The following is an 8,950-nucleotide window of genomic DNA, read 5'->3' on the forward strand; positions in this document are numbered from 1 at the left end:
CCTTCTCTCCCTTTCCAGGTTATTCTACATTCTTCTCCCTTCTCTCCCTTTCCAGGTTATTCTACCTTCTCTCCCTCTTCCAGGTTATTCTACCTTCTCTCTCCCTTTCCAGGTTATTCTACCTTCTCTCCCTCTCTGCAGGTTATTCTACCTTCTCTCCTCTCTGCAGGTTATTCTACCTTCTCTCCCCTCTCAGGTTATTCTACCTTCTCTCCCTTTCCAGGTTATTCTACCTTCTTCTCCCTCCCTTCCAGGTTATTCTACCTTCTCTCCCTTTCCAGGTTATTCTACCTTCTTCTCCTTTCCAGGTTATTCTACCTTCTCTCCCTCTCTGCAGGTTATTCTACCTTCTCTCCCTCTCCTTCTCTCCCTCTCTGCAGGTTATTCTACCTTCTTCTCCTTTCCAGGTTATTCTACCTTCTCTCCCTTTCCAGGTTATTCTACCTTCTCTCCCTCTCTGCAGGTTATTCTAACTTCTCTCCCTCTCTGCAGGTTATTCTACCTTCTTCCCTCTCTGCAGGTTATTCTACCTTCTCTCCCTTCTGCAGGTTATTCTACCTTCTCTCCCTTTCCAGGTTATTCTACCTTCTCTCCCTTTCCAGGTTATTCTACCTTCTTCTCCCTTTCCAGGTTATTCTACCTTCTCTCCATTTCCAGGTTATTCTACCTTCTTCTCCCTTTCAGGTTATTCTACCTTCTCTCCTCTCTGCAGGTTATTCTAACTTCTCTCCCTCTCTGCAGGTTATTCTACCTTCTCTCCCTTTCCAGGTTATTCTACCTTCTCTCCCCTCTGCAGGTTATTCTACATTCTTCTCCCCTTTCCAGGTTATTCTACCTTCTTCTCCCTTTCCAGGTTATTCTACCTTCTCTCTCCTTTCCAGGTTATTCTACCTTCTTCTCCCTTTCCAGGTTATTCTCTCCCTCTCTGCAGGTTATTCTAACTTCTCTCTCTCTCTGCAGGTTATTCTACCTTCTTCTCCTTTCCAGGTTATTCTACCTTCTCTCTCCCTCTGCAGGTTATTCTACCTTTCTCTCCTTTGCAGGTTATTCTACCTTCTTCTCCCTTTCCAGGTTATTCTACCTTCTTCTCCCTCTGCAGGTTATTCTACCTTCTCTCTCCCTCTGCAGGTTATTCTACCTTCTTCTCCCTTTCCAGGTTATTCTACCTTCTCTCCCTTTCCAGGTTATTCTACCTTCTCTCCCTTTCCAGGTTATTCTACCTTCTCTCCCTCTCTGCAGGTTATTCTAACTTCTCTCCCTCTCTGCAGGTTATTCTACCTTCTCTCCCTCTCTGCAGGTTATTCTAACTTCTCTCCCTCTGCAGGTTATTCTACCTTCTTCTCCCTTTCCAGGTTATTCTACCTTCTCTCCCTTTCCAGGTTATTCTACCTTCTTCTCCCTTTCCAGGTTATTCTACCTTCTCTCCCTTTCCAGGTTATTCTACCTTCTTCTCCCTTTCCAGGTTATTCTACCTTCTCTCCCTCTCTGCAGGTTATTCTAACTTCTCTCCCTCTCTGCAGGTTATTCTACCTTCTTCTTCCTTTCCAGGTTATTCTACCTTCTCTCCCTCTCTGCAGGTTATTCTACCTTCTCTCCCTCTCTGCAGGTTATTCTACAGGTTATTCTACCTTCTCTCTCCTCTGCAGGTTATTCTACCTTCTCCTTTTTCTCCCTTTCCAGGTTATTCTACCTTTCTCTCCCTTTCCAGGTTATTCTCCTTCTTCTCCCTTCTGCAGGTTATTCTACCTTCTTCTCCTTTCCAGGTTATTCTACCTTCTCTCTCCTTCTTTCCAGGTTATTCTACCTTCTCTCCTTTCCAGGTTATTCTACCTTCTCTCCCTTTCCAGGTTATTCTACCTTCTCTCCCTCTCTGCAGGTTATTCTACCTTCTCTCCCTTTCCAGGTTATTCTTCTCTCCCTTCTCCAGGTTATTTACCTTCTTCTCCCTTCTGCAGGTTATTCTACCTTCTCTCCCTCTCTGCAGGTTATTCTACCTTCTCTCTCCCTCTGCAGGTTATTCTTCTCTCATTCCTCTCTGCAGGTTATTCTACCTTCTTCTCCTTTCCAGGTTATCTCTACCTTCTCTCCTTTCCAGGTTATTCTACCTTCTTCTCCTTTCCAGGTTATTCTACCTTCTCTCCCTCTCTGCAGGTTATTCTACCTTCTCTCCCTCTCTGCAGGTTATTCTACCTTCTTCTCCCTTTCCAGGTTATTCTACCTTCTCTCCCTTTCCAGGTTATTCTACCTTCTCTCCCTCTCTGCAGGTTATTCTAACTTCTCTCCCTCTCTGCAGGTTATTCTACCTTCTCTCCCTCTCTGCAGGTTATTCTAACTTCTCTCCCTCTCTGCAGGTTATTCTACCTTCTCTCCCTTTCCAGGTTATTCTACCTTCTCTCCCTTTCCAGGTTATTCTACCTTCTTCTCCCTTTCCAGGTTATTCTACCTTCTCTCCCTTTCCAGGTTATTCTACCTTCTTCTCCCTTTCCAGGTTATTCTACCTTCTCTCCCTCTCTGCAGGTTATTCTAACTTCTCTCCCTCTCTGCAGGTTATTCTACCTTCTTCTCCCTTTCCAGGTTATTCTACCTTCTCTCCCTTTCCAGGTTATTCTACCTTCTCTCCCTCTCTGCAGGTTATTCTAACTTCTCTCCCTCTCTGCAGGTTATTCTACCTTCTCTCCCTCTCTGCAGGTTATTCTACCTTCTCTCCCTCTCTGCAGGTTATTCTACCTTCTCTCCCTTTCCAGGTTATTCTACCCTCTTCCAGGTTATTCTACCTTCTTCTCCCTTTCCAGGTTATTCTACCTTCTCTCCCTTTCCAGGTTATTCTACCTTCTTCTCCCTTTCCAGGTTATTCTACCTTCTCTCCCTCTCTGCAGGTTATTCTAACTTCTCTCCTCTCTGCAGGTTATTCTACCTTCTTCTCCCTTTCCAGGTTATTCTACCTTCTCTCCCTTTCCAGGTTATTCTACCTTCTCTCCCTCTCTGCAGGTTATTCTACCTTCTCTCCCTTTGCAGGTTATTCTACCTTCTTCTCCCTTTCCAGGTTATTCTACCTTCTCTCCCTCTCTGCAGGTTATTTACCTTCTCTCTCCCTTGCAGGTTATTCTACATTCCTCTCTGCAGGTTATTCTACCTTCTTCTCCTTTCCAGGTTATTCTCTCTCCCTTACCTTCTCCAGGTTATTCTACCTTCTCCTTTCCAGGTTATTCTACCCTTCTTCTCCCTTTCCAGGTTATTCTACCTTCTCTCCTCTCTGCAGGTTATTCTACCTTCTCTCTCCCTTCAGGTTATTCTCTTCTCTCTGCAGGTTATTCTACCTTCTTCTCCCTTTCCAGGTTATTCTACCTTCTCTCCCTCTCTGCAGGTTATTCTACCTTCTCTCTCCCTCTGCAGGTTATTCTACCTTCTCTCTCCTTTCCAGGTTATTCTAACTTCTCTCCCTCTCTGCAGGTTATTCTACCTTCTTCTCCCTTTCCAGGTTATTCTACCTTCTTCTCCCTTTCCAGGTTATTCTACCTTCTCTCCCTCTTTGCAGGTTATTCTAACTTCTCTCCCTCTCTGCAGGTTATTCTACCTTCTCTCCCTTTCCAGGTTATTCTACCTTCTCTCTCCCTTTCCTTCTTCTTCCCTTTCAGGTTATTCTACCTTCTCTCCCTTTCCAGGTTATTCTACCTTCTTCTCCCTTTCCAGGTTATTCTACCTTCTCTCTCCCTTTCCAGGTTATTCTACCTTCTCTCCCTTTCCAGGTTATTCTACCTTCTCTCTCCCTTTCCAGGTTATTCTACCTTCTCTCCCTTTCCATGTTATTCTACCTTCTCTCCCTCTCTGCAGGTTATTCTAACTTCTCTCCCTCTCTGCAGGTTATTCTACCTTCTTCTCCCTTTCCAGGTTATTCTACCTTCTCTCCCTCTCTGCAGGTTATTCTACCTTCTCTCTCCCTCTCTGCAGGTTATTCTAACTTCTCTCCCTCTCTGCAGGTTATTCTACCTTCTTCTCCCTTTCCAGGTTATTCTAACTTCTCTCCCTCTCTGCAGGTTATTCTACCTTCTCTCTCCCTCTGCAGGTTATTCTACATTCTTCTCACTCTGCAGGTTATTCTACCTTCTTCTCCATTTCCAGGTTATTCTACCTTCTCTCTCCCTCTGCAGGTTATTCTACCTTCTCTCCCTTTCCAGGTTATTCTACCTTCTTCTCCCTTTCCAGGTTATTCTACCTTCTCTCCCTCTCTGCAGGTTATTCTAACTTCTCTCCCTCTCTGCAGGTTATTCTACCTTCTCTCTCCCTCTGCAGGTTATTCTACATTCTTCTCTCTCTGCAGGTTATTCTACCTTCTTCTCCCTTTCCAGGTTATTCTACCTTCTCTCTCCCTCTGCAGGTTATTCTACCTTCTTCTCCCTTTCCAGGTTATTCTACCTTCTCTCCCTCTCTGCAGGTTATTCTACCTTCTCTCTCCCTCTGCAGGTTATTCTACATTCTTCTCACTCTGCAGGTTATTTTACCTTCTTCTCACTTTCCAGGTTATTCTACCTTCTCTCTCCCTTTCCAGGTTATTCTACCTTCTCTCCCTTTCCAGGTTATTCTACCTTCTCTCCCTCTGCAGGTTATTCTACATTCTTCTCACTCTGCAGGTTATTCTACCTTCTTCTCCCTTTCCAGGTTATTCTACCTTCTCTCTCCCTCTGCAGGTTATTCTACCTTCTCTCCCTCTCTGCAGGTTATTCTACCTTCTTCTCCCTTTCCAGGTTATTCTACCTTCTCTCCCTCTCTGCAGGTTATTCTAACTTCTCTCCCTCTGCAGGTTATTCTACATTCTTCTCCCTTTCCAGGTTATTCTACCTTCTACTCCCTTTCCAGGTTATTCTACCTTCTCTCCCTTTCCAGGTTATTCTACCTTCTTCTCCCTTTCCAGGTTATTCTACCTTCTCTCCCTCTCTGCAGGTTATTCTACATTCCCCTCTCTCTGCAGGTTATTCTACCTTCTTCTCCCTTTCCAGGTTATTCTACCTTCTCTCCCTCTCTGCAGGTTATTCTAACTTCTCTCCCTCTCTGCAGTTTATTCTACCTTCCAGGTTATTCTCTCTCCCTTTCCAGGTTATTCTACCTTCTCTCTCCCTTTCCAGGTTATTCTACCTTCTCTCCCTTTCCAGGTTATTCTACCTTCTCTCCCTTTCCAGGTTATTCTACCTTCTTCTCCCTTTCCAGGTTATTCTACCTTCTCTCCCTTTCCAGGTTATTCTACCTTCTTCTTCCTTTCCAGGTTATTCTACCTTCTCTCCCTCTCTGCAGGTTATTCTAACTTCTTCTCCCTTCTCTCCCTCTCTGCAGGTTATTCTACCTTCTTCTCCTTTCCAGGTTATTCTACCTTCTCTCCCTTCTGCAGGTTATTCTACCTTCTCTCCCTCTCTGCAGGTTATTCTCTTCTTCTCCTTTCCTCTCTTCTCTCCTTTCTGCAGGTTATTCTACCTTCTTCTCCTTTCCAGGTTATTCTACCTTCTTCTCCTTTCCAGGTTATTCTACCTTCTCTCTCCCTCTCCAGGTTATTCTACCTTCTTCTCCTTTCCAGGTTATTTACCTTCTTCCCTTTCCAGGTTATTCTACCTTCTCTCCCTCTCAGGTTATTCTACCTTTCTCCCTTTCCAGGTTATTCTACCTTCTTCTCCCTTTCCAGGTTATTCTACCTTCTCTCCCTTTCCAGGTTATTCTACCTTCTCTCCTTTCCAGGTTATTCTACCTTCTCTCCCTTTCCAGGTTATTCTACCTTCTCTCCTCTCTGCAGGTTATTCTACCTTCTCTCCTCTCTGCAGGTTATTCTACCTTCTCTCCCTTTCCAGGTTATTCTACCTTCTCTCCCTTTCTGCAGGTTATTCTACCTTCTCTCTCCCTTTCCAGGTTATTCTACCTTCTCTCTCCCTCTGCAGGTTATTCTACCTTCTTCTCCTTTCCAGGTTATTCTACCTTCTCTCCCCTCTGCAGGTTATTCTACCTTCTCTTCTAACTTCTACCTTCTTCTCCCTTTCCAGGTTATTCTCCTTCTCTCCCTTTCCAGGTTATTCTACCTTCTCTCCCTTTCCAGGTTATTCTACCTTCTCTCTCCCTCTCCAGGTTATTCTACCATTCTCTCTCCTCTCTGCAGGTTATTCTACCTTCTTCTCCCTCTGCAGGTTATTCTACCTTCTTCTCCCTCTCCAGGTTATTCTACCTTCTCTCCCTTTCCAGGTTATTCTACCTTCTTCTCCCTTTCCAGGTTATTCTACCTTCTCTCCCTCTCTGCAGGTTATTCTACCTTCTCTCTCCCTCTGCAGGTTATTCTACATTCTTCTCTCTCTGCAGGTTATTCTACCTTCTTCTCCCTTTCCAGGTTATTCTACCTTCTCTCCCTTTCCAGGTTATTCTACCTTCTCTCTCCCTCTGCAGGTTATTCTACCTTCTCTCCCTTTCCAGGTTATTCTACCTTCTTCTCCCTTTCCAGGTTATTCTACCTTCTCTCCCTCTCTGCAGGTTATTCTACCTTCTCTCTCCCTCTGCAGGTTATTCTACATTCTTCTCACTCTGCAGGTTATTTTACCTTCTTCTCACTTTCCAGGTTATTCTACCTTCTCTCTCCCTTTCCAGGTTATTCTACCTTCTCTCCCTTTGCAGGTTATTCTACCTTCTTCTCCCTTTCCAGGTTATTCTACCTTCTCTCCCTTTCCAGGTTATTCTACCTTCTCTCCCTTTCAGGTTATTCTACCTTCTCCCAGGTTATTCTACTTCTTCCCTTTCCAGGTTATTCTACCTTCTTTTCCAGGTTATTCTACCTTCTCTCTCCCTTTCCAGGTTATTCTACCTTCTCTCCCTTTCCAGGTTATTCTACCTTCTCTCTCCCTTTCCAGGTTATTCTACCTTCTCTCCCTTTCCAGGTTATTCTACCTTCTTCTCCCTTTCCAGGTTATTCTACCTTCTTCTCCTCTGCAGGTTATTCTACCTTCTTCTCCTTTCCAGGTTATTCTACCTTCTCTCCCTTTGCAGGTTATTCTACCTTCTCTCCTTTTCCAGGTTATTCTACCTTCTCTCCTCCTTTCCAGGTTATTCTACCTTCTTCTCCCTTTCCAGGTTATTCTACCTTCTCTCCCTCTCTGCAGGTTATTCTACCTTCTCTCTCCCTCTGCAGGTTATTTACATTCTTCTCCTCTCTGCAGGTTATTCTACCTTCTTCTCCCTTTCCAGGTTATTCTACCTTCTCTCCCTGCAGGTTATTCTAACTTCTCCTCTCTGCAGGTTATTCTACCTTTCAGGTTATTCTACCTTCTCTCCCTTTCCAGGTTATTCTACCTTCTCTCCCTTTCCAGGTTATTCTACCTTCTTCTCCCTTTCCAGGTTATTCTAACTTCTCTCTCCTTTTCCAGGTTATTCTACCTTCTCTCTCCTTTTCCAGGTTATTCTACCTTCTCTCCCTTTCCAGGTTATTCTACTTCTTCTCTCTGCAGGTTATTCTCCTTCTCTCTCCTCTCTGCAGGATTATTCTACCTTCTCTCCCTCTCAGGTTATTCTACCTTCTCCTTTCCAGGTTATTCTACCTTCTCTCCCTTTCCAGGTTATTTCTTCTTCTCCCTTCCAGGTTATTCTACCTTCTCTCCCTTTCCAGGTTATTCTACCTTCTCTCTCCTTTCCAGGTTATTCTACCTTCTCTCTCCTTGCAGGTTATTCTACCTTCTCTCCTCTCTGCAGGTTATTCTACCTTCTCTCTCCTTTCCAGGTTATTCTACCTTCTCTCCCTCTGCAGGTTATTCTACCTTCTCTCTCCCTCTGCAGGTTATTCTACCTTCTTCTCTCTCTGCAGGTTATTCTACCTTCTTCTCCCTTTCCAGGTTATTCTACCTTCTCTCCCTCTCTGCAGGTTATTCTACCTTCTCTCCCTTTGCAGGTTATTCTACCTTCTTCTCCCTCTGCAGGTTATTCTACCTTCTCTCCCTCTCTGCAGGTTATTCTACATTCTTCTTCTGCAGGTTATTTTCCCTTTCCAGGTTATTCTACCTTTCTCTCCTCTCCCTTCTCTCCCTCTTTGCAGGTTATTCTACCTTCTTCTCCCTTTCAGGTTATTCTACCCTTCTCTCCCTTTCCAGGTTATTCTACAGGTTATTCTACCTTCTTCTCCCTTTCAGGTTATTCTACCCTTCTCCCTTTCCAGGTTATTCTACCTTCTTCTCCCTTGCAGGTTATTTATTCTACCTTCTTCTCTCCCTTTCCAGGTTATTCTACCTTCTCTCTCCCTTTCAGGTTATTCTACCTTCTCTCCCTCTCTGCAGGTTATTCTACCTTCTCTCCCTCTGCAGGTTATTCTACCTTCTTCTCCCTTTCCAGGTTATTCTACCTTCTCTCCTTTGCAGGTTATTCTACCTTCTCTCTCCCTCTGCAGGTTATTCTACCTTCTCACTCTGCAGGTTATTCTACCTTCTTCTCCTTTCAGGTTATTCTACCTTCTTCTCCCTTTCAGGTTATTCTACCTTCTCTCTCCCTTTTCAGGTTATTTATTCAGGTTATTCTACCTTCTCTCTCCCTCTGCAGGTTATTCTACATTCTTCTCCCTTTCAGGTTATTCTACCTTCTTCTCCCTTTCCAGGTTATTCTACCTTCTCTCTCTCTCTGCAGGTTATTCTACCTTCTCTCCCTTCTGCAGGTTATTCTACCTTCTTCTCCCTTTCCAGGTTATTCTACCTTCTCTCCCTCTCTCCTCTCTCCAGGTTATTCTACCTTCTCTCTCCTTTCCAGGTTATTTCTACTTCTTCTCTTCTGTAGGTTATTCTACATTCTCTCCCTTTCCAGGTTATTCTACCTTCTCTCCTCTCCAGGTTATTCTACCTTCTCTCCCTTTCCAGGTTATTTACCTTTCTCTCCTTTCCATGTTATTCCTTCTCTCCTCTCTGCAGGTTATTCTACCTTCTTCTCCCTCTGCAGGTTATTCTACATTCTT

Source organism: Oncorhynchus nerka, linkage group LG14 (assembly GCF_034236695.1).
Source record: "Oncorhynchus nerka isolate Pitt River linkage group LG14, Oner_Uvic_2.0, whole genome shotgun sequence".
Classification (NCBI taxonomy): Eukaryota; Metazoa; Chordata; class Actinopteri; order Salmoniformes; family Salmonidae; genus Oncorhynchus; species Oncorhynchus nerka.